The sequence below is a fragment of the Hyperoodon ampullatus genome, assembly GCF_949752795.1.
Source record: "Hyperoodon ampullatus genome assembly, chromosome: 5".
NCBI lineage: Eukaryota > Metazoa > Chordata > Mammalia > Artiodactyla > Ziphiidae > Hyperoodon > Hyperoodon ampullatus.
Window position 1 is genome coordinate 141,797,205 of NC_136918.1, and position 26,326 is coordinate 141,823,530.

The 26,326-nt window shown below is 44.1% G+C and overlaps 1 protein-coding gene and 1 pseudogene across 3 annotated transcripts in view; one reads left to right on the forward strand and one right to left on the reverse strand.

Annotated features, from left to right (window-relative positions):
* Nucleotides 1-26,326, reverse strand: part of DSCAM (DS cell adhesion molecule) — a gene marked incomplete at both ends in the record, with an annotated part of 733,341 nt that overhangs the window by 641,537 nt on the left and 65,478 nt on the right. The window lies entirely within an intron of this gene.
* LOC307053174 (THAP domain-containing protein 6-like) lies at nucleotides 2,222-2,783 on the forward strand (annotated as a pseudogene). The gene has a single exon. The product of its transcript is annotated as a THAP domain-containing protein 6-like (transcript).

Genomic DNA, 26,326 nt, shown 5'->3' on the forward strand with positions numbered 1-26,326 from the left:
CCCACAGCTGAAAACGGCATCATGAGGCAGAGACTCCACTAAATGTTCTTCCTCAGGAAAATTACCTTTGGCTCCATTGACATCTGACACTTTGGCATGAACACCGAGAAGATTTGAGACAATATGTGAGAAAACGTGCGGTTATCTTTAAAACATTGTTACAGCACTGGATAAGAATGCAAATGTTCAGCGGTAGCCCTGTGAACAAAGCTCAAGGAAATAAACACATTAGATGATAGACAGATGGACAGATAGCTAGACAGCTAGACAGGTAGGTAGTAGATAGACAGATAGATAGATAAGCAAATAAGTAAATGGAGGAGGGAAGGAATGAGTTTGTTGTGCTTACTAGTTATCCCCAGCAAATATTATATACTAGACACTCAATAAACATCTGCTGAATGAATGAATGAGGTAATGGATGTCAAACAACGGGATAAGCTATGGTCCAAAGTATCTAACACCTCGTCAGGTACGCCACACCTGAGTAGACACAATCAGCCCTTCAGCCTCCACTGTGTGGGAAACTCAGGTAAATGTGTATTTTGCTTCCTTCTCCTGGACACCAGGCCTTTGGGAAGCCAGCCTGTCCATGTTCCTGCTACATGGCAGGTGCTTGATGAACAAACTGTTTTACTTAATCACTTATATATTTGGGGAGAGTATCTACAAGAATCCATCCAATTTCATGTATCAGGAGGTTTCCCTTGACCTCTCAGATACCAGAAAATGACCTTCTCCAGGGAAAATCTGGTTGTACCAGGTGAGTCCAGTGTGGTGACACTAAGACCTCTATCTCTGGGTGACAAAGAGCCTTGGATGGGTCAACACCTTCCATAGCTTATCTACAGTCCTTTGTCCTCCAGAACCGTGCCATCCCATATGGTGGCCAACAGCTGCATGTGACTATTAAATTCAAATCCATGAAAGTTAAATAAAATTAGCAATTCCACTCCTTAGTCACTCTAACCACATTTCACGTGCTTGGGAGTCACATCTGCCTAGTGGCTACAAGCCACTAATGTTCTAGAACATTTCCATCATCACAGAAAGGTGCTTTTAGACAGGGCTGGGCTGGCATGTGATCTGATGTTACAGTGTCACCTTTGATTGTACCTTAAAGGATATTGAATATAAACCAGCTAGAAGTCCTGAAAACTACAGAAAGAGCTAAAATGATTTAATAAGGATTATGGAACTTAAAAAGACATGAATCATAGTTTAGGAAGCAAAACTATAAATGAAGTAACATTTCATGGGGGAAGGGAATGCGTAAATCCTCTACTTAAAGATGAAGCAACACATTATACAAAGTATAAACAGATACAAATGATGCTCTTTAGATCTATATAATACTGAATTGAAAGCAAATGCATTGCTCAAGATATAAACTAATCCATTTACAAACTAATTGGATTGTTAGGTGCACATTACTATCAGGAGCCTGAGGTAGCACTTCCAACTAATGGTACTCATTGCTTTTAAATAACCTTAAGATGAGTACAGTCATCTCAATGCTCTATTTAACCCCCTTTTCTAGTGTAGAAATTATGCTATAGATCAGCCTAATGGGAACACACACCTGATATGCATACAAAGGACAACTGAAGAGTCAAGAAGTAAACTGTTTAAAAAACAATGCTTTGTAGAATGAATTAAGACAAACAAGAACCTGCACTACCACTGCAGCAGAGCCAAAAGTCTGCACCCTTCACGTGCACGGTTCTGCACTTGTGAGCTTTGTGACCTGGAATTTGCCACTAAGCCTTATTGCATCTCAAATTTCCATCTGCAAAGTGAAAGGGGCTGTGCGACTGTCTGGCATTTCTTTTCGTTCCTGGGGGCAGTGAATCAATGACCATGGCAGTGACAGAGATAGGAAGGAAGACGGGCCAAGTCTTTCTAATCCTCAAGCCAGCTCCTCCCATGCCGAGTCCAGATGGAGGCACCAACATCTTCCCAGTCACCTTCCCCAGAAACCTTGGACCCAGGCTCCATCCTTCTGCTGACCCTGCCACTATCCTGTCCTCCCTGTTGCAACACCATGTACAACACACACACACACACACACACACACACACCAGGCACACATTAGTGGACAGGTGAGTTCAAGAGCAAACCAAGAGGGCTGATGGGATGGAAGCGAGGGGAGGCGCGATCTCTGTCGTGAGCGTCAGTCGCTGCCTTCCCCGCTAACGTTCTGGTATGAGTCGCTAAAACCATGGTGACATCTTGCTCGGCCATTGGATGACCTTCTCGCTGTTTACCAAATTCCAAGTTAAAAGGACTGACATTTCACGTATTCCCCACAGATGAACACGTCAAAAGAAAATGGGTGTTAGCAAGAAAAGACTTGATGTGAATGCTGCAGGCATTTGGGAGCCTAAAAAAGGAGATGTGTTGTATTGAAGGCACTTTAAGAAGACAGATTTTGACAGAAGCGCTCCAGATATTAAACTGAATCCTGGAGTCATACCTTCTAATTCCTAATCTCACTTACAGGGGAAAAGAGAAAAGCTTCACTGTAGGAAAAACTTCACCCTCAAGACCTTCCAGTCACAAACCACAGTCACCACCTTGTTGGTGCTTCCTCGTGCATGGAAGAATTCCAGTCCCAGTTCATTTTTGAGCATAGCTATAGCGTAATGGACAGTCCAAAGAAACTTAAGCATAAATTAGATCAAGTGATCAGCGAGCTAGAGGATACCAAGAAAAGTCTGCAGAATGTTTTAGATGGAGAAAAACGTTTCCAAAAATCATTGAGGAAGACAATCAGGGAATGAAAGGATGAATGTCTCATCTGCCAAGAAACAGCAAATAGACTGGAAGTTTTCTGTTGGGAGTGATGTCAGGAGAGCATGAACTATATTTCATGAAATAATTTCATGTTATGTTCTACCTAAAGTTGATATTGGTACAGCTTTTCAGAAAATGATTACCATCATTAAATAATATCCGTCAGGGCTTCCCTGGTGGCGCAGTGGTTGAGAGTCTGCCTGCCAATGCAGGGGACACGGGTTTGTGCCCTGGGCTGGGAAGATCCCACATGCCGTGGAGCGGTTGGGCCCATGAGCCATGGCCGCTGAGCCTGTGTGTCTGGAGCCTGTGCTCCGCAACGGGAGAGGCCACAACAGTGACAGGCCCGCGTACCACACAAAAAATAATAATAATAATAACAATAATAATATCCGTCAAAAAAAAAGAGCAAACCAAGCTATTAATTAAAACATATAGCATTTATTTAGCAGTTGCCATGTGCTAAGTACTGTACTAAACACTTTCATATTTTAACTCACTTAATCCTTACCACCCACATCCCTAGGAAGGAAGGAGGTGTTTTTATCCCCATTTTATACACAAGGAAATTAAGGCACAGAAAGGTCGGTCAAAGGTCATACAGTTTGTATGTCTTGGAGCCAGAATTGCAACCCAGGCCATGGAGTTTGCAAGCCTGTGCAATTAATTTCTAGAATATCCTACAGCTCTGTGAAGAAAGTTATCAACCAAGTGGCTATATATACATATTTTACTATACTGCATATACAAGAGATCATGTCAATCAAAATCTATGGTTGATTACCCGCAAAAATGGTTGTAGTGAATTTTCCCATCCCTCTGTACTTGGCCTTTGCGATGTGGCTGCAGCTCCTTGTATGAAGAAGTGTCTTCCTTTCCACTCCTTGAATCTGGGCTTGGCCATGTGACTTGCTTTAACCCATGGGATATTTTCAAACATGATGCAAATAAAGGCCTGAAAAGTGCTTGTGCACTGGAACTTGCTGGAGACGTGGGATGACCACCATGTGGACAAGCTAGGCTAGCCCCCTGGGAGCTAAGAAACACAAGCAGAGGCCCAGCCACCCCAGCCATCCCAACAGAAGCCCTTTAAATGGGTGGTTTGAGAATGATCTGCAATGTTCTCTTCCTTTGCCTTCTAATGCCTGGTCTTTTTGTTGATTTGTTCACCAAGGCATGGGTGAACCCTCCCTATATGCCTGACATTGTTTTGTGTGCAGGACTCTGTACGTATAGTGTAATGAGCAGAAATGTGTCTCCCAAAAAGATATGTTCAAGGTCTAATCCCCAGTACCTATGAATGTGAACTTATTTGGAAACAGATATAACCAACATTCCAGAGATGCAGAGGCAGACACACCAGAAGAATATCATGTGATGACAGAGGCAGAGAATGGAGTGGTGCAGCCATAAACCAAGGGTTGCTGGCAGCCACCAGGCCTTGGGATTGAGGGCTGGAACAGACCCCCCTCAGAGCGTCCAGAAGGAACTAACCCTGCCACACCTCAATTTCAGACTTCTGGCCACCAGAACTCTGGAACTATCAATATCTTTTAAGGCACTCAGTTTGTGGTACTTTGTCATAGCAGCCTAGGAAATTAATACATATATATATTCTGGGAAACACAGAAAAAGAACCTGGGGAAGAAAGAGAGATCACAAAATAAGAAACTGAAACTGAGATACAGATTGTAGGAGGTGCAGTAACTTCTGGCATAAAACTGAATGAATCCCTTTGCTAATACCTATTCTTCTCTGGGGCCAACTGTGGCTTTGCAGTCAGCTGCCTGCTTGGCTAAGGACTAGGAGAGCCACCCTGGATACCTTGGGAGAGCAAGGTGCTAACCCAGCTCCTAAGGGAGCCTTTACATCCCAAGTGGGCTTGTCTTTCTTCCAGCCAAGACATGCCTGGCAGAAATCCAGGAGAAACAGGCTTCTTCAGGAGGCCTGGTCAAGACACTCTCCTACACTAGCAGGTGATGTTAAGGCAGACATCTGATCTGTAGCTCTTCATCTGGCCTGCACCCAAACATGTATCCTAGTTAATAAATTACTCCCAAAGAACCCCAATGCACTTGTGATGATCCTCAGAGCAGAGGGGTCTAGACTACACAGGGCTGCCTGACAGGGGTACTGGGGTGTGGAGTGGGGGGATAGAACTATGTAGGAGGGAGAAGGGACAGAGAAAGGTGAGGAGAAAGAGGTGGTCAGGAGAAATCACAACAGCTCCTTCCCAGCCCAGACCTTTGTCTTTGCCCCATCCCACCTCCGGGGTGTTGAGTCCTTCTGGAATGAGAACTAATCGCCCAGGTGGACCCCAGGTTCAATTCCACACCCCTGAGCCTTTCAAACTGTTTCTTATTCTAATTCCATCCTGAGGGTCCCATCTCACCTCCCACCACTCCCCAAAACCCCAACAATCTAGACCCCTCACTATCCCCTAATTCTTCCAACGTCATGGCAGCCTTGCAGCCAACTCTACTCTGGGTGCCTCACGGCACTTTGGAGTCTCTCTGTTGGTTTATATCTTTTTGAAGCCTGAAGAAAATAACCAGCTGAACAACCTCTAAAGTGTGTGTGTGTCTCCCCTACGCCTTTCCAATCACTGATGAATACCCATGATATTGAGAAAAGCCTGCTGGCTCACCCGTCTCATCCTCTTCCTCTTCTAGGTGGGGGACTCAAGGGAGCATTCTTAAAGATTAAGACTCATGTCAACAGGGAGATGTGCTGCTAACACCCTTCAGTGCTGCCTTCAGCCCAGATCTGGTCCAGTTCTCAGACTGCTGGCCTGGCTGTTGGCTTGGTGGACCCCACAGCCCTTGCTATATGAGCAGGAGAACAAGCTAAGTCCAACACAAATACAAGCGGTCAGAGTTTGCCTATAACCACTTCCCCATCTCTGAGATGCTCCCTGGTGGCAGTCAATGCACAGCACGAGGCGGTGCCTATGCTTTCAGCACCACCTTCTCCCCCTCCCCCCTCCATCTCAGCATCGCTGTCTCAGACCGCAGTCCAGCCGTCACCCTCCACACCCCAAAGGAGGGAGGTGATGAGAGGCAGAATTCACCTCTCCGATCCCCACTTAGAACAGGCACTGCATCTGATCCTTTCACACCCATTGATCCCACTGGTCCTTGCCTCAATCCTGCTCCAAGTATTACAAGATTATTCCCATTTTTTAAGATAGGGAAACCGAGGCTGAGAGAGGCACTGTAACCTGCACAAAACTCCATGGATCATATAGAGCAGAATTTGGATTTGCTTCCCAGCCAGCCTTGCCCCAGAGACAATGCTCTTTCAACCGGACCACAGAGGCCTCAGCTGCAGGCCATTCACAGAGTTAAAAGTTGCCACTTACAGACACTCAAAGCCAATCAGCAGCGTTACTGTTTTGCCACAGTCAGGCAGGCAAGAGCCAGAAAAATCACTGCAGCTATGGCATTCTGCTGCAGAGATTCTCTATGACCCCCTCCGTCCCCACTGGCCAATGTCTTGCCTGGCTGTCCTCTGTTCCTGGAGCTGCATGAGACTCCCACACAGGGTCTCTGGGGAACAGCGCACCAACTGTACCTATGACAGCACCCAGCCCTCCTGCATCTCCACCTGCTGTGCCTGACCCCCAAACTGACCTTCCTATCCACACCTTCATCCTCCCAGCTGGTGCTCTGGCTTACTTAGAACAGGGTTCCCCAAGACACCTTGCTGGGCACCAACTCAATCTCACAACCCCAGTGAGTATGTGTGCAGAGAGAGAGAGACAGAAAGACAGGCAGATAGACTGTGGAGCTTTGGGCTGGGCTTCAAAATGGATGGAGGGACTTATTTACAATCTTGGGATTCCTGGACCACAGCTTGGTACTCAGCTCCTCTCCTTTCCCTGCTGTGATGCAGGAATCCCTGCTGAATTTCTACCTTCCTAGCTTCAATGCCTCCACCCCATCTGTAACCTGCCAGCTCCTATGGAACAAGCTGGTCTGGTATCTGAATTGAGTGGAACCTGGGGAGGGACTTGGAAATTGTTAGTGAGTGACTCCAAATCAAGTCTTAGGCTTTGTCCATGCTCCTTCCAGGCAGTGGGCTTTATCATCCATTACGCTATGCGACTTCGCGAAACCCAAGTACAGCTCCGGGATGCTCGAAGCCCACCAGCTTGGTACCGGCATTGTTTTCCTATTTGCCATTGTAACAAATCACCACATACTTCGTGGCTTTAAATAACACAGATTTATTATCTCACCGTCCTAGAGGTTAGAAGACCACACGGGTGGGCAGAGACGGTCCTTCCTAAGGCTGCGAAGGAGGATCGCTTCCTTGTCTTTGCCTGCAGTCCTTGGCTTGGGGCCCTTTCTTCCGTCTCCTCGCTCCTTCCGTCCCCCGCCCTCTTGCTCTCCTCTTGTAAGGACCCCCGTGACTACACTGGGCCTTGCCTAGATAATCCCCCCACTCAAGCTCCTTAACGCAATCCCATCTGCAAAGTCCTGACTGTCATGTAAGGTAGCATCATCACAGGTTCCAGGATTAGGACATGGGCATTTCGGGGGCCTACATGTGCACCCACATGTGCCAGGACCCACAGAGGGCCCTGTGGACTCACAGGCCAGGAGCTGTATCTTCAAAAGTTTTGAACCTCACAGGGCCTTGTCCTTGAGGGACTTTTTTTTTTTAAGTGATTTTTTTAAATTAATTAATTAATTTTTATTTTGGGCTGCGTTGGGTCTTTGTTGCTGTGCACGGGCTTTCTCTAGTTGCGGCAAGTGGGGACTACTCTTTGTTGCTGTGCACGGGCTTCTCATTGCGGTGGCTTCTCTTGTGGAGCACGGGCTCCAGGCTCACAGGCTTCAGCAGTTGTGGCTCGCAGGCTCAGTAGTTGTGGCACACGGGCTTAGTTGCTCCACGGCATGTGGGATCCTCCCAGACCAGGGCTCGAACCCATATCCCATGCATTGGCAGGCAGACTCTTAACCACAGCGCCACCAGGGAAGTCCCTTGATGGCCGGTTGACATATAGTTTTTGGATAAATGAATGGAGAGTATGTGGACTGAATTGTGTCCCTTCAAAATACAAGTATTGAAATCATAACCCCCATTAGCTCAGAATGGGACCTCATTTAAAGATAGGGTTTTACAGAAGTCATCAAGGTAAAATGAGGTCATTGTGAGTGGGCTCTAATCCGATCTGAGTCTGTCCTTATGAAAAGGGGAAACCTGGGCACAGACACACAGGCGGAGGCCACGTGAACAGGAAGATGGCCGTCTGCAAGTCAGCAGGCATGGAACTCAGTCTTCTCCCACAGGCCTCTGAGGAATCCAGCACCTTCAAAGTCTACTGTTAAGGTCCCCAGCTTGTGGTGCTTGTTACAACAGCCTTAGCAAATGAGTGCAGATAATAAAGCTCCTAATTAGAGAGCGCTCTGGTACGTTGAAAGTAAGATTTAAGAAAAAAAAAAAGAACTTGTCACAGGGTTCCGTGCCACCAGAAGTATTTCACACTAACTGTTAGTTTGGGGGTGGGGGAGGGGGCTTAGAGCATCATTTCCTAATCAGTGTTGTTGCCATCTCTGGGTGCATGGAGATTAAAGCAAGGATGGCCGGGCACCTGCCCCTCCCCCAGTGAGGCGTTCTGGCACCAGCAGAGGATGCCCCTCGGACCCCCGGGCTCCACCCTGCACAGAGACAAACTTCTAAGGAGTTGCCAGGCCCCTCTGGTCCCTGGTCAGTCCTCCTGGTCCTCCTGTGTGGTCTCCACCGCATCTCGTGTCTGCCATCAGGTGTAACTCTCCCCCCAAGCCCAGAGCTCTGTGTGAGTCATCCACACCTTTATTATGAATTGTTTATTCTCCAGGGTGTCTGTGGCCACAAGTGACATCTCCAGTTAAGAACAACAACTAAAAGAGTGTCCCCTGAGAAAGAATTGTGAGGCTTTGGACAGCGGTGGGGTAAAGAATTTGGGCGGGGGTAATCAAGTCATTGTGGGTAGGGTATGGCCCCCTCACAAGACCATCTCTGACATCTTGTAAGATGTTCAGGAAGGGATTTTCTCCAGAAGAAATTAGTTCAGGGTCATCTTATTAGAAATAGGTTAAGTATTTGCTGGAGGCCACCAATAAGATGGGTGGTGATTTGGTGTCCACGACCAAAGATGACCCCTCTCACTGCACTGCCAGTGTGTTTATTAAAGCCAGTGAAGGGTCTTGATCTCTGGATGCCCCCTTATTGTGCATCTTACACAACAATCGTGGGGAATTACTTACTGATCAATTGTGGGGAACATAATTAGCTTCCCTCCACCCTGGGCTAATTACGGAGAGTATCATTTAGGCAGCGCCGTGCACACATGTGCAGCCCACCTCCACCCTGCCTTCCCAGACCGGCCGGGAGGCAGACAGCCAGTGCATTCTGGTGACAGCTGGCAAGCCAGCCTCTGGGAATGAAACATTTTAGCACTTCATAAATTTCTAACAAGGTTTCAAATTGCCACCGTTTCCCTCCTCTCAGCTCTGTCAACTAGCGAAAGGGAGGGGAAAAAAGGACTAATTAAATCTACAGTGGGAAAGTGCTACTGGTAAGATTGCTACTTGTTAAAAATAATGAACTGTTAGGACCAATTTGCAAAGTAGGTGAAATTCTCCCCATTTCCCCTATATATAAATACATATCCTTCTGATTGTATATGTATTGGGTATATATGGATATATATCAGAACAGAATATGATATATGACATTCTTAAACCTAATGGAAGGTGACACATAATAAAGTAAAACATTGAGAGACTATGTAACAATACTCGATGTGAACATTGAGGCTTGATATCATGTACAAAGTAGGTCATTTCAAATTCTTTTCCCACATGCTTGTTATCGCAAGAAAAATTATTGCCGGTGATGTACCAAATGGAGAGAAACACAGCCTTGAAAACCTTCCTGAAATGACAATTTCCAAGTTTTTGATCACCATCACTAATTTTTAAAAATAACAGCAGCAATAAAGCTCTCTTCATTCTTTCACTCTCTGTTTTAAAAGGAAAGATAGTCAACTGGAGATATGCAAGACTGAGGGGCAGGGTGAGCACTGGAGAGGGAAAGAGAAAGGAAAATAGCTCACAAAGTACTTCACTGTCAACTCAAAAACATGGACGCAGCTTGGTGGGAGGGGTGAGTTCAGAAAAATAAAAGATAACATTTTAAAGAATTTTACCCTGAGGAAAGCAACGTACCCTCCTGTTTCTATGAGCACAAGTTAAGTAACTGCAGCTGTCTTCAGCCTGTAGGTGTATCTCATACAATAACTATACAGGCTGCTATGCAGGGGACAGTATTGGACATGTGAATAGAATAGGGCAAAAACGAGGGCGCCGACAATCCTGTCGGTAACTCGGGGTCCAAATCCCTCTGAGCCAAGCGCACAGCCAAGCACAAAGCAGGTACTGGAGAACGGGCAGCTGCTGGGCCGGGATTATCAGTACTGCCTGCTCTTGCCCACCGCATGTCTGACACCCCCTGCGCAGGGCTGATCTATTTCACCTGATGCCTGCTTTCTTTTTCAGCCTGAGAAGGCTGACCTTTAGGATGACGTATATAAACAAACTTCCGTAGCTAGGATGGGAGGAAAATGCAAAGAAGAACGTGCGCCCGATTTACGTTTGGGGAAATAAACAGTCCTTTAAAGTATCGGCCCAGCTGATATTCAGAACAGTGACCTCAGGATTGGAAATCTCACAATGGCTCCCGACTGAATTTCAGATGCAAATGATCCCTTGGCATTAATTTCAGCCTTGCTAATATTTGGTCCCGAGCATCACAGCTAATTGGCAGGATGAACTGCCAGTTCCGCTGATGGCGGCCCCGTGTAACACTTGGGATCTTCTGAGGGGCAGAACCCACGGTCACTTGATAGTGTTAGTTTGCCAATGATGAACCTTGGTATGTCGCCCGCCACTCTCTCCCTTCCCCTCCCCTTCCCCCCTCCCTCTCTCCTTCTCTCTCTCCGTGTGTGTGTGTGTGTGTGTGTGTGTGTGTGTGTTTCTACATATGCAGAGGCTTGGTGACAGGGACAAAAAGAAAAAAAATTGAGAATAATAAAGAGTGTGATTAAGTGGAAAAGTACTCATAAAACACTCCAATGTTGACTAATAATGCCAAGCAATGTAAAAGTGATTCTAGAAATTCATCCAGGCTTTTAACACATAGGCTGCGACTTCACTAAAGAAAACAAGGTCACCCCGGGCCACCCTGTACCCAGATTACAGCTCGGGGCCACTGAAGGGGACCCACCCATCTGCCCCGTTACTTTACAGTGACACTGCCTGTGGGGACTGCAATGTGATCATTCTGAGCACAGCATCATAACATCCATTTTCCCTGTATTTTTATCCAAACGTCCAAGTGATTTTATGGGCATCGTCTGATCCACTGCTTGCCACAATTACATCCATCTTGTCTTCCACCAACAGAAACGATTATTCTCTATCTCTCCCAGCAATTCCCAAAGGGCATAACCAGTAAGGACAAGACTAGCGACCAGCCAGCATTTGGGGCTTAATGAATGAACCCGACCTGAGTTTATTCTCATCAAACACAATTTCCATCTCCAGGTGTTTACAAGGTGCATCCAACATCACATGAAGGTCTTTTCCTCCATCTGCTGCTAGAAGCACTGATGCACTTTGCTCACCAGATCTGGAAGTGTTTCAAGGTAAAAACAGGCTTCCCAAGGAATGTGTTGATTGTAATCAGAGTGAAACCAGCAGTTCCCAGGAACTGAAGTTGAGCGCTGAACCGTGGGCACGACCTGGAGGTATGGAGGAGCTTACAGAGAATGAGAAAAACTGCTTTTTCTTTGGAAAGGGAGGTGGAGGTCTATGTGGGATACAGCTGAAATTATCTGAAAGGGGACATTATCGGAGGGACTGACATTAAACATGGCAGTTAAAGATCTCCTTCAATGTCAAGGTGAAGTGTTTTGGGGCTGCAAAAGTAGACCCATCTCTAGAGGGTGGTTGGGGGATATTTGCTCACATGAACTCACTGGAGTCTCCACCTTAGAGGCTCGGGGGTCCTGCCCCTGCCCTCTTCCATCTCCTCTAAGGCTCTGAGAGGCCATGAGCAGAGCCAGATGCCCTCGCCTGACCTGCAACATTCCGGAACAAAGAGTGACCTTTACATCCCTGTGATAAACTACTTGCTCCTCCATAAATATTCTGAATGGTTTGAACTTTTGGAGCGGAACCTTCTAGAAAAGATGCTGTGGCATCTTAAATGCTCAAACTCCATTTTCTGGGGGGGAAATGTGAGCACCCTGGCCAGAGCCTTACAGGTGACCTCAGCTATGAAAACGGGCCCATTGTGCTGCCTCCGTGGGGTAGAAGAAAGCGAGTCCTGTGCTCCTGGAGCAGAGAGGCTGAGTGTAAGCAGCGTCCGACGTCACACAGTGAGAAACCTACAGAGGCCCCGAGTCCTAGGCCAGCCCCCTTCATTCACCCCTGGAGAGGTGGTCTTGCAGCTTTGTCTGGGCATCTTGTGTTTAGCCGCACAGAACCCTGAGCTCTTCCGCAAGTCAAACCAAGAAACACCCTCTAAATTATACCCGTTACCTTCCTAGAAATAATAGTGAATTGTTACATAGCTGGTCTTTGTTATCACAAAACAAACCACTTCCCTCCAGTTTTTCAGTTTCTCCTCATATTTATTGAACTATGAAAACCAAAGTTAGCATTCGTTTCCCATCCCTTTTCACCATCTCTTTCCTCTATTGGCAGGTTAGGGCCACAGTGTCAAGGCAGCAATGTTGGGAGTCACAGCTCACAGCAATGTTGGGACTCACAGGAGATCGATAATTCATGCATAAGTACCTCTTCCAAAACTGGGACCCTGGGATACAGGGATGGTCTTGCACCAACTTCAAAATTTGCCCACAAGAACTCGTTATGTGAGTTTTCTCCATGAAATCATAGCGAGATATTCTCAGTCACTGGTGTGGCCAGTTCAGGGCTGGAAGCCCTTTGCATCTTCTCAGCACAGTTCAGGCTGCAGGAGAAGAAATAATAGCTAACACTCAGCACCTGCAGCTGGCCACATGCTGCTCTAAACCTTCTGTGAGCGCAAACTCACTTAATTCTCACAGCAGCCCTACAGGAGGGAGATGTTACTATCAACCCCACTTTCCAGATGAGAAAACTGAGGCACAGAACGGTTAGGTAAGCTGCCCAAGCCATACAGCTGATAAGAAGAGGAACAGAGCTTCAAACCCTGAAATATGGACAACCTAATTAGGAAACCTTTTTCACAGTTACTCAGAAGCAGGTAAAGCATGATAAACATGTTGGGGGCATAATTTCAGTGTAAAAAATAAAAGAAGAGGTAAAAAGGTGCGAAGTTGAGGAGCATATGAGGACCTGGGCAGTCTTTTCTTTTGGAAACCCCTAGAAAGATTTAGGAAAAAAAAATTTTTAAAGCAGACTTTGGGGCTTCCCTGGTGGTGCAGTGGTTGAGAGTCCGCCTGCCGATGCAGGGGACATGGGTTCGTGCCCCGGTCCGGGAGGATCCCACGTGCCGCGGAGCGGCTGGGCCCGTGAGCCATGGCCACTGAGCCTGCACGTCCGGAGCCTGTGCTCCGCCACGGGAGAGGCCACAACAGTGAGAGGCCCGCATACCGCAAAAAAAAAAAAAAAAAAAAAAAAAAAGCAGCCTTTGAAGGGAAGGGAATGGAATAAACATAGGCTGCATGGGGATGGGCGTGGGTGTCACTCCCGGGCTCAGGGCTGCAGTCTCCCAGCTAAACAGGGTGGGCGGGTCAGCGGATAGAGACACTTAGGACTGATGTAGTAGGAAACGGCTGGCGAGGTGTGCGGAGTACAGAAGGGACAGAGAGGAGCCTTCATCAGCACGAGACCCACGTGGCTCATTTTTCCAGGCGCCCTTTGAGCAGGTGCTGGACTGCGTGTCCTTCAAGGACCTCACTGCTCGCTCAGCTGCTGTCAGGACGCCGTTATGAACTGAGATGGGGGAGGGGGGGCTAGTACCGGGAGTGGAAGGAAGTGAGGTCACCTCAAAGAACACGGTGCCTTTTGCAGTTTTTCTGAAAGCTGGAGTTCTGAAAGCAGAACTCCTTGAAGACGTGCACGCTGCTGCTCCCTGGGACCGTGAACAAGTTACCTCTCGGCATCAACACTAGGTGAGGGGGTACCTCCCTGACCCCCTTTCTGCCAGGCGCACCTCTCCCCACGGTTGACGGAAGCTACACCAGAACTTGCTCAGGTTGCCAGCTCTGTCCTTCAGTGCCTGGTTCCTTCCCATCTAAACTGCGCCTCTAAGTAAATCAAGCACAAGCAAAGAAAGTATGAAGGTATAACGGAGAACCCTGAACAACACCTTTTTATTCTCAATGACTCTGGGTAAAACTCTGAAAACAATTTGTTTGATGTGTGATGCTAGTTTTGCCTCAAAAACTGTTTTTGATTTGGAAAGGCATTCCAAGTAGGTACACCGGAGAATGCAACCTAAAATAGCCAGGTGATTTAATTTTACATGGGTGTTTTATTTCCAGGGAAAATGAATATGTTACATACAATGGAGAGAAAAAAAAATTGGAGACTGGAGTTTATGATGTCATCTTTATGTGAACATTCTTTATTATTTCATAAAATGTAACCATGTTAATGGGAAAGAGGCCATGAAAAATATTCATTTTTGCTACACGTGCTGGTAACCACAAACTAAGATGTACAGGAACGGATACAGAATTTTCGTTAATAAGGCTTGCCCCTCTGTCCTGTGGTGTCAACACAAATTCCAGTCCTCATTTTTGTTATTAAACGTTTTGTGAGTAATGGATGCAAAAAGCAATTCGGTGGTCATCACCTATCTCCTTCCTCTCAGGTAAAGGTATTTCAGACCTGCATCCTGTACCATCAGCTGGTCCCGGTTCTGTATGGAGCTCAGTCAGTTACAGGAACTGCCTCAGCCCTCCCTCAGCAGGAGCCCCGCCCCTCTCCGATGGCCTCTCCAGCCAAATTCCCTGCATCTCTCTGGATCATGTGACTCCCCTCCCCAAAGTCAGAGAGCTGGAAGAATGGTGAGCATCTGATGTGCTGGGCAGCATGGTGCCATTTGTGGGTGTCTCTGGTCAAGCAAAGCGGTTGCCACTCATCACGTATCAGGACCTATAACAAATTCCACAACCTCACTGGACGTGGATTAAGAAACAATTACTGGCACAGTAGAAGCTGTGATGCCACAGCACTGGGCCCCTTTTCCAAGCTGGGGCACCCATCTCCTAGCTGCTATGAGGCACAGCAGCTCATGCCTCTCAGCTACCTCACCCCCCCACCCCAGAGAATTATCTGCCAAACAACAACCAGCTGACCCCACTTCTCCCTGACAGCCCAGTCAGTAACTGGCTGAGCCAGGGTTCAGACGGGTGACCCCTGCCACAGGTGCCACGAGTCCTGCAGGAGGGCACTGGGCCCCAGAGCTCTCCTGTGAGGTCAGGCGGAGTGCAGCCTCCCGCTGAAAGCATCCCTGACTCACCTGGCTCCTCCCACAGCCTTTCTTCAACCAGCCCTGCGAGCACTTGCACAAGAATCCCCTTCTCAGGTTCTGCTTCTAGAACCAACTGTAGTATGTTCCTGGGGCTGCCTTGACAAATGACCACAAACTGGGGGAGGCTTAAGGCAACAGGAATTCACTCTCTCACAGTCTGGAGGCCAGAAGTCTGGAATTAGGGTGCAGGCAGGGTTGGTTTTTCTGGAGGCTCTGGGGAAGGAACCATCCCATGCCTTTGCTGACTCCTGGTACCTGCCGGCAATCCTTGGAATCCCTTGGTTTGTGGAGGCATCCTTCCGATATCTGCCTCCATCTTCACACGACTTCCTCTCTCTGTGTCTCTAAGGTCCAATTCTCCCTCTACTTTCTCTCATAAGGACACCAGTTATCCAGATTTCCTGGATCTGGAGACCCTATTTTCAAATAAGGGCACATATCCTGAGGTTCCAGGTGAACATGGATTTTGGGGACACTTCAACCCACTACACCAAAACTAAGGCAACTGAGCAAAGTACCTACAAGCCAAGGTTAGCAAGAGAAGGCATGGGTCCCCCCACCTTCACTCTGACCCCATGGAAAGTCATGCTGGCTCGGGTTCTACAATGAACATGCAGTGTGGCTGTGAATTCCAGGGAGGTCCCCTCCACCCTGCCACTCTCCCTTCTAACAAGGCAAGTGTAAGAGCAATCCTGCACACTAGGGAAGAATCAGGCTACTGGGGCCCCAGGGTGGGCCTGTGGGATGTCAGCTGTTTGTCAGTTGTTTGGGGCTTGGGGATCCACTGGAAGCTGGATTCAGGTGCAACCCCAGTGGGAAGGAAGCCACTGGTCCCACAGGAGGCTGAAATTGGGGTGAGCTCCTCCCTCCCTCTACACACACTGGGGGAAGTGCCAGCTGAGACTCTGTCCAACAGGCAGGAGAGAGCTCCCAGAGCGCCTTCAGACAGTTGTGCTTTTTACACCATACCCTACAAGGACGTCAGCCTGGGACTTGGTGACTGTGAGAGCTCTGCCACGAGACTATTCTTTCTCTCTCAGATTCTAATATAAAATGCAGAGTCCAAGAGCATCAGAGTGCTAAAGAGAAAGAACAGGCATACTTCATAATGGGCAGTGAAGTCAGAGGCGTGTAGGTAAAAGCAGCTATGCCCAGAATCTGTGAGTGAAGTGAACAGCGGGGACCAGAGTGGAGGCCCATGAATTGCACAGGAGGGGTCAGTGAGACGACATGGGCTCCAGAGCCGCCAGGGAGCCTCCGTCACCTTCCAGTTCTAGTTTCCAGAAGGTCCACCTGCGTAACAGTTCCTTTTCTTCCTTGATACCTGGTCATGTATCTGAGGATCCTAGCATTCTCACTACAAATGGATATTTTACAATAAACTTTCATTACTTGCAGTGACATGAGTCAGTCTAATTTTAGTGCATTACAACGAGCCAGCAGAATATCCCATAAAGTTAGGAGGATAAAGCTAGTCCAGTATGTGACACTACATTAAAAACCTTACCCATAGAGCACCTTTACACTGAAAGCCACAACAGTCATTACTGTGTCTTACTTGTGTCTCAGATGAGTCTGAGATTCAGTTTAGTGAAACATCTTGCCATGATCACTCAGGGAGCTGAACTCAGATCTTCTAAATGGCCTCAAAAAAGCAAGCTGAGGGGCTTCCCTGGTGGCACAGTGGTTGAGAGTCTGCCTGCCGATGCAGGGGACATGGGTTCGTGCCCCGGTCCGGGAAGATCCCACATGCCGTGGAGCGGCTGGGCCCATGAGCCATGGCCGCTGAGCCTGCGCGTCCGGAGCCTGTGCTCTGCAACAGGAGAGGCCACAACAGTGAGAGGCCCGCGTACAGCAAAAAAAAAAAAAAAAAAAGCAAGCTGAGGCAGACCTCCCAAAGTACTTTGTTACTACTATTCACCTGTACTCATTTATACATTTGCTCACTCAGTGGAGACTAGGGAATAAAATGGTAAGCAAAGTCAGATATAATTATTATGGTGCTTATATTTATCGATGAGACAGATTTATTCACATGATCACAGAAACAAAGGTAAAATTACATGTCTAATAAGTGCTACAAAGGATATGTGACGTTATGAGGCTATTTACAAAGTAATTTTATCTATTCTGGGGTCACGGACTGATAGGTCCAGAGTGAGAAAAAGTGCTTTTGGACAGAAAGAATAAGGTGTGCGCAAATCCCTGAAACACTAAAGGAAGCAAAAAGAGTACCGAAATCAAGATGGAGCATGATGTAAGACTAGGCTGAAAATGCATCTGGGAAGAAAGCTATTTAGAGCTTTGGGGAATCAAGGTAAGGATCCTGGTCTTTGTTCTTTGGGCAGTTAGCACACTTTAAGCAAGAGATTAGTATGATGAGACTCTTCTTCAAAAAAAGCACACTGGGCTTTTAATTCAAGATGTCAGAATAAGTCTATTTACGTTCCCTCTTCTGCCCCAAAACTTCCTTCAAATTAGAGCAACAGGCTAAGAAAAAGGAAAACTGGCAAACAAAATGGAGCGATCAGCCATCGAGAGATTTCAACAGATTCTGAAGCGCAGATCCCTCTCACCACAAAGCAAAGATGCCTATTCCACACGCTCTGACCACTTACATAATGCTCCCAGTTTCCCTTTGTAGGTGCTCAGTCTTGAATATAAATACACAACCAATGGCCATCAGATATTTGAGGAATGTTCACATCATAAAACAGTAAGACCAAGATAAATAAATATGAAAACACAAATCTTGGATGAGACATAATCCAGAAAATGAAAGAAAACTAAAATTATCATCATCGTCATCATCTCTAAGAAATATCCAGCAAGGAATTCTAGAAGATAATTTATTTGTAACACAAGAGTAGAACAATAATGGACACTATGAGAAACATTAACAGAAATGAAGAACTGAATGAAAAGGACAGATGCACAGCTAACTGGAATCTCAGGAACATAAAAATGAATGTGAAGAAATACTTAAAAGAAAGTAACGGTAAAAGTTTATGGACTGACAGAAAACATGGACCAAAAAACCCCAAAGCACGATATACTAAGTTAAATGAAAGTTAAAAGTTAAATAAAACATTCACGTCTAAGCACACTTGGATAAAAATTACAGAATATCAAAATACAAACAGAAGATATTAAATGCAGCCAGAGAAAAAGAGCAAATGATCTACAAAAGGGTAAGAATTTAAATGATAGATGACATCCCAACTACGCCAAAGAAATCCAGAGACAGTGATCTATTACCTTCAACATGTAGAGGGGAAATAATAGTCCATGTAGAAGTGCGTACCCAGCAAAATACTCTTTCATGAAAAGGATGAAATAAGGATAGTTAGAGATAACAGAAACTAAGAGAGTATACTACAAAGAGACCAGAAATAAAGGAAAATCTAAAGAATACACTTCAAGAAAAAAGAACATGATCCCACAAGGATGGTCTGAGATCCAAGCAGGAATGAACAAATGACAGGATAAAACTGTAGGTAAATCCAAACCAATATCATCTGAGTAAGGTCATAATAAAATAATGCCTAATTTCTAGATTAAAAAACATAACAACAAGCACATGTAAGCCTTGAGATGGGTAATCAAAATCAGTGTGGTCCAACCCTGTCTCCAAGAGGAGACCACAGACTGGGTGGCTTATAAACAATATACATTTTATTTCTCACTGTTCTGGAGGCTGGAAGTCCAAGATCAAGGCACCAGCAGATTTGGTGTCTGGTGAGGGCTCTCTTCCTCGTTCATAGAAGGCACCTTCTGGGTGTGTTTTCACATGGTGGAAGAGGTGAGGGAGTAGTCTGGGGCCTCTTTTATAGGGGTACTGATCCCATTCATGAGGGCTTCACCTTCATGACCTAACCACCTCCCAAAGGCCCCGTCTCCTAACACCATCGCATTGGGCATTAGGTTTCAACATATGAAGTTTAGGTGGATGTAAACATTCAACCTACAGTACCTGTTTTGTTCTGGGTTGCTTTTTTTTGTTTGTTTTGTTTTTCCTGTGGAAGAAGGTGGCTAGGTTATCATTTACCTGTAGACCTTTGCTAGTTTAAATGCACATGGGAAAATTCCAAGGTAAATTTAAACATATAGAAAGAGAAAATGTGTCCTAAATAAGTAGAACAAAAAAGAAAACCTCATTAGACAAAGAAAGAAAGGTGAAAGTATAAATACAATAAAGTCAAAAAGTAAGACAAGAGAAAGAAGTCCAATGTATCAATCATTAGAATGAATGTAAGCTCACTAAACTTGAGTTTGGATAATCCTATCCTAGTTTGGTGTAGCAAACTATTGTAGAAGACTAATTTTTGAGCATGATTATTTTCATAGGATTTTTTTCTGAAAAGGGGAAGAAAAGATATTCTTGGTTGAAGTATGAAAAAAGAGAATGGAGAGATGAAAGGCTGGCTATCAGGATGTTATCACAGTAGCCTGATCGAGTGACGATAAACACACTTAAACTTTTGGAGGACATCCTCAATTACGTCCATGGAATAAATTCAAAGGAAGAAAAACTTTGAGGTCAAACAGATGCCAGTATTTGTAATTTTTAATATGTACTGTCAAGTTTCCCCGCAGGAAGTTTGCACCCTTGAATGCTGCTACAATATTTATCAATATTCTTGTCATAGTTCTTGTTGCATTTTACCAAGAGCAGGCGCTATTCTAGTTCATAGTAGGGAATGAGACAGACAAAACCCCTCTCATCATACATCTACCATTCCATGTGCAGAGGGGAGGAAGACAAGTAGAATAAAAAGTAAACCAGTAAATAATAATTTCAGATAATAAAATGTTACGAGGAAAATAAAATAGGTGAGTTGATGAGCAGGGACTTCATAGTGTGTAGGCAGTGAAGGTCTCTTTGAGCCAGGGCCTGAGAGACCTGGAGAAGGAGCAACCCTGCAGAGAGATGGCAGTGAAGGCTGTCCAGTGGAACTCGCTGGACATGGCCAGGGAATAGAAAAATGCCCATGTGGCCAGTGTATAATGAGGGAAGGGCTGGTGGGCTTTTCTTTCAAATAGATGACTAAGATTTACATATACACCCATGTCCCATGAGGAAGGGAAGTGGGGCAAGGTAACTGATAAGCAGATCAAACCCATAAGTGTGTCTTCATTCACAAAACACAGGGATCTCACCTTTAGTGAGCATTCTTAGGTGCTTGGGACTTTATATATGCCATCTCTCCAATTATAACACAATCACAGACATCATCACCTCCATTTTCATGTTGAGGAAACAGAGTCAGAAGGAGAGAAGTCACAGCTTATAAGTAGTGGAGTCTGGCTTTACACTCAAGTTGTACTGACTGCAAAGTTCATGTTGTTTCCACCCTGATCAAAGGGACCACCCAGATGGACACTGACATGGTGATGAGCTTTAGGAAGTGACAGGCAACGTCTTGAGCGTGTAAACTTGTAAAGGTGAGATGGTTTTCATGACCTTATTTACCATTTATAATTTTATGAACCACCTATTTCCAAATTATATATACTAATCATTGTATATATTATTTAATATATATCCTACATATAACCTAAAGATAATTATTATGAGAAACTAGAGGACAGAGAAAAATAAGTACAGCAGCATCCTATAGGGTGAATGGGCATTACAAGTAGGAATTAGCTTTATCTCCAGCTAATCATTGCTATATTTAGGCTCACTCTAAAAATTGTTTGTGTCTGATAGTCTTGCTACCTCATGAAATAAAAAGTACTGATTCTAATAATTACCAACTCATCTTTAAACTGAGAATTATGATACTGGTAGTGACTATCTCATATTAAGACATAAAGAGTAAATTGTATTTATATGAGCCCTTCGGGGCCTGGGATATACAAGCCAAAAGTGGGTGATTGTGATGGCTTTCAAACGTTTTCAAGTGAGCTGGAAGAGGGCGGCTAGCAGGGACCACTGGTGCCCAGGAATCTGAAGGATCCTCACCCAAGACAGGAACCACAATTACTTGAAAGGAAAACTCGAGAAAACATTTGAAAGGAAACTCCAACACACTTATGGATATGTGGTATCAGGGAACTCCAGGGTTTCCATCTTGAACACAGGGCTGACTACATTATGAGATCATAATAAAGGAATGATGCTGTATAATGAAAAAGAGGAAAGAGTTCAACAAAGATTTGGGCCCATTATTCAGGAGAAGACTTAGCCAATTCTATTGAAAAGAAATCTCCTGAGCCCTTGTCTGTGGCTATAGGAGACAGATTTGATTTTCTAGACTCTGTAAGATGATCACAGCATCACTGCTGGAGAGAACTCTGGACTGAACAGAGAGGGAGGGCCTTAACGGGACACAAACTGCCTTTCTTGGTCATCACTAGCATGTGCTCCCCATAAGCTACTCCAGGGGTATCATCGCCCTCCACACACATGGATGAACCCAAAACCTCTTAGCAGTAGCCAGTACAACTCATTCATTCATTTTTTTCAACGGATGATTTATTTTTTTAATGCTCATAGTAAAACATGTTTTAAGTATAGAAAGGTAAAAAATAAGAGCAAAAATGTAACTCTACACTCCCAACCTCAATTACAAAAGGAGGAAACCGTGGGTTATAGTTTTATATGAACTCTTCTGGATCAAAAGTACATAGTATATAAACTATATAATATGTATGTACTTTTGAAATATGCAAATAAGATTAAAATATTATGATATTATGCATCACATTTTTGTCAGTTGATAACCTACTGCTTTATGTCAGTGCACATAGATCTACCTCATTCATTTTAGTGGCACCATGATACTTTATCATATGGTTACTTCCTATTTTTGACTACCAATATCACTGCATGAATATTGTTATTTATGTCTCTTGTGTGAGAATATCACAGAGTAAGTTCCAAGCACAGAACTTGTTGGGTATTTTCATTTTTTAAAAAAAATTATTTATTTTTATTTTTTATAACATTTTTAAAGTTTACACTCCATTTACGGTTATTACAAAATATTGGCTCTATTCCCCATGTTGTACAATACATCCTTGTAGCCTGTCTTACACCCAATATTCCGTCCCTCCCAACCCCCACCCCTATCTTGCCCCTCTGCCGCCTCCCCACTGGTAACCACTAGTTTGTTCTTTATATCTGTGAGTCTGCTTCTTGTTACATTCACTAGTTTGTTGTATTTTTAGATTCCACGCATAAATGGTATCATACAGTATTTGTCTTTCTCTGTCTGACTTATTACATTTAGCATAATGCCCTCCAAGTCCATCCATGTTGCTACAAATGGCAAAATTTCATTCTTTTTTATGGCTGAGTAGTATTCCATTGTGTATGTGTGTGTGTGTGTGTGTGTGTATATATACACCACATCTTTATCCATTCATCTGTTGATGAACACTCAGTTTGCTTCCATGTCTTGGCAATTGTATATGTGTGGCTATAAACATTGAGGTGCATGTATCTTTTAGACTTAGTGTTTTCATTTTTTTCACATCTATACGTATATATACCAGAAGTGGAATTGCTGGGTCATATAGTAGCTCTATTTTTAGTTTTTTGAGCAACTTCCATACTGTTTTCCACAGTGGCTGCACCAATTTACATTCCCACCAACAATGCATGAAGGTTCCCTTTTTTCCAGATACTCGCCATTTGTTATTTGTGTTCTTTTTGATGATAGCCATTCTGACAGGTGTGAAGTGATATCTCATTGTGGTTTTGATTTGCATTTCCCTGATGATTAGCAATGTTGAGCATCTTTTCACATGCCTGCTGGCCATCTGCATTTCCTCTTTGGAAAAATGCCTATTCAGTTCTTCTGCCCATTTTTTAATCAGGTTGTTTGTTCTTTTGATGTTGAATTGTATGAGCCGTTTATATATGTTGGATATTAATTCCTTATCAGTCATATCGTTTGTAAATATTTTCTCCCATTCAGTAGGTTGTCTTTTGTTTTGTCGATGGTTTCCTTTGGTGTGCAAAAGCATTTAAGTTTAATTAGGTCTCATTTGTTTATTTTTGCTTTTATTTCCTTTACTTTAGAAGATAGATCCAAAAAAATGTTGCTGCAGTTTAGGTCAAGGAGTGTTCTGCCTATGTTTTCCTCTAGGAGTTTTATAGTATCTGGTCTTATATTTAGGTCTTTAATCCATTTCGAGTTTATGAACAGAATAGAGAGCCCAGAAACAAACCCATGCACTTATGGTCAATTAATCTATGAAAAAGGAGGCAAGAATATACAATGGATAAAAGACAGTCTCTTCAACAAGTGGTGCTGGGAAACCTGGACAGCTACCTGTAAAAGAATGAAATTACAACATTCTCTAATACCATAGGCAAAAATAAACTCAAAATGGGAGTTTCCATTTTGAGTTTTGGGAGATACTCCCTCCTGCAAGGTTGCTCCCAGCGGCATGCCCACAGAAGTGGGCAGGGAGGGACCCTGTTCCCCACACCCAGGCTACTGCAGTGGTAAATTTCCATTTTTGCCCATTTGGTACATAAAACAGGGAATGGCATTGTTTTTTGTTTTTTGTTTTTCTTGGTGTCCTTTTTTCTTTTAACATCTTTATTGGAGTATGATTGCTTTACAATGGTGTGTTAGTTTCTGCTTTATAAGAAAGTGAATCAGCTATACATATACATATATCCCCAGGCATTGCTGTTTTGATTTGCAATTCTTTATGAGGAGCTGAGCCCATTTTCAAGTCTTTACTGGACATTCAGATTGTGTTTTGGGTATCAACCTGTCCATGTGCTTTGCTCATTCTTCTACTGGCTTATTTATCTCGGTCTTATTCACTTTAAGCATTCCTTACAAAAGAAGAAAATTAGTTCTTTGTTAGATGTCTTCCAGGTTATTATTACAGATATTTTCCCAGAATTCCACGTATATATTGGTTTCATAATATTTAATAAGTTGTAGGTAGTCTTGGAGTGTTTTGCTATGACTAGAGAGTCTTTCCCCACTACAATATTAGTTTCTGACGCAAACATATTTTTCAAGCAGTTTTCTTTCACATTTAAATATAAATATTTACTTCATTTATAATTAATTTTGGTATGAGAAGTAAGGCATAGATTCCGCTTTATTTTTTTTCCTAAATAATAATTATGTAGTTGAACCAACTTCATTCACCGACGATTCATCTTTCCCTTGCTGATTTGAGCTGCCTTTTTTGTGTAATAAATCTCCACACATATCTGGACCTATTTCTGAACTTACTTCTATTCTATTTAACTGATCCTGCATCTATAACAAGCTGAATAATAGGTACAAATCATCTAATCCTCACTTCATAATTCTTCTTTTACAAAACTTTCCTGTCTTTTCCCTAAAGGGCTGGACTCTGGTCAAATCCCACCACTTCCGTTTACTGGGTGTACTTCCACTTAAGCTAAATTTTCTTTAAATGCTGCTTCAACTGTCTTCTGGCATTAAGTGTTCTGGGGAGCTGTCTTAGAAGAACGTGATACTTCACCTTTGCTTGCTACTCTTCTGTTCAAATATTTGAAGTGTTTTTTCTTAATCCTTGAATTTTGGTGAGTTCACTCACTATAATGCCTCAGTTTGCTCTTTTTGTATCAATTTTCCCCCGAGTACAGAGTAACTTTCTGATCCGCATCTTTACTACTTAATTCATCATATGTTTATTGAGTAGCTACTATGGGTGAGCACTGTTCTAGGATACATTCAGATCTTCCTTCATTTTAGGATTTTTTCATTCATGCCTTAACTTTCTCTTTGTTTGGCCATTTGCTATTTCCCCAGTTAACCTCATACCATTGTTGTATGTCCTCTATGTCTTTATACTTATCTCTAATTGGTTTATTTTTGTGATTATCTGAGGTATTCGTTCTATTCATACAACGAATACTGTACCTATTATGTGCCATCCAAATAACTTAGTTTTCATAAGTATCTTTTTCCTTTTCTTCCTAAGTCTTTTTTATTTATTACTTGGGAAAGATATTGGTTTAGTTCTCATCCTATTTCTTTCTTTTTTTTTTTTTTTTGGCTGTGTTGGGTCTTTGTTGCTGCGCACGGGTTTTCTCTAGTTGCAGCGAGCAGGGGCTACTCTTTGTTGTGGTGCACGGGCTTCTTATTGCAGTGGCTTCTCTTGTCATGGAGCATAGGCTTTAGGCGTGTGGGCTTCAGTAGTTGTGGCATGTGGGCTCAGTAGTTGTGGCTCACAGGCTCTAGAGCACAGGCTCAGCAGTTGTGGCGCACGGACTTAGTTGCTCCGTGGCATGTGGGATCTTCCCAGACCAGGGCTCAAATGTGTCGCCTGCACTGGCAGGCAGATTCTTAACCACTGTGCCACCAGGGAAGTCCTTCATCCTATTTCTTAGTAACCATAATTACCTTTTTTTTAAAATTAATGTATTCTTTTTATCAACATTTTTTATTTTTCTTTCAGTTAATTTCATATTACTTAAAGTCCTGTTACAAACAAAACATTGTTTTTTCTTCTTTTTCAGAGTGTTTTCTTCCCAAATGAAATTTCTCATATATCTGTTTCTCATATGCATATTTCTTTGCTTTTCTTTCTATGCACTATTTTTGCATAGCTCTTATGCAATTTCTTTGTACACTCACCACATTTAACTTGGGCAGCTCAAGCCAGTCCTTCTATTCACTCTGCATGTGGTGTAGGAAAATTTTTCCTGATTCTCTTCCCACTCTAACTGAAACATATCCATCTTCCTTTCAGAAAATCTGATTCGTATTCTAAGTGGTTTGCATTCCACCTATTTCTCAGTAGCTGAGGTCATTTTGTACCTGTTGGAGGGAGGTTGTTTTGGGTGCTGAACTCCAGATGTGGCTCTAACAATCTGTGACCGGAAGTCCCAGCCTCTGCTTGTGACTTGCAATCTGGCCCAGGTTCGCTCCACCTACTCAGACGTGTAGCCCATTTGTGTTGGAGAGGGGTGAGTTCAAGATTCAGATCATCCTCCCCAACATGGGCCTGGAAACTTTGTGCCAGAAATGATAAGCCC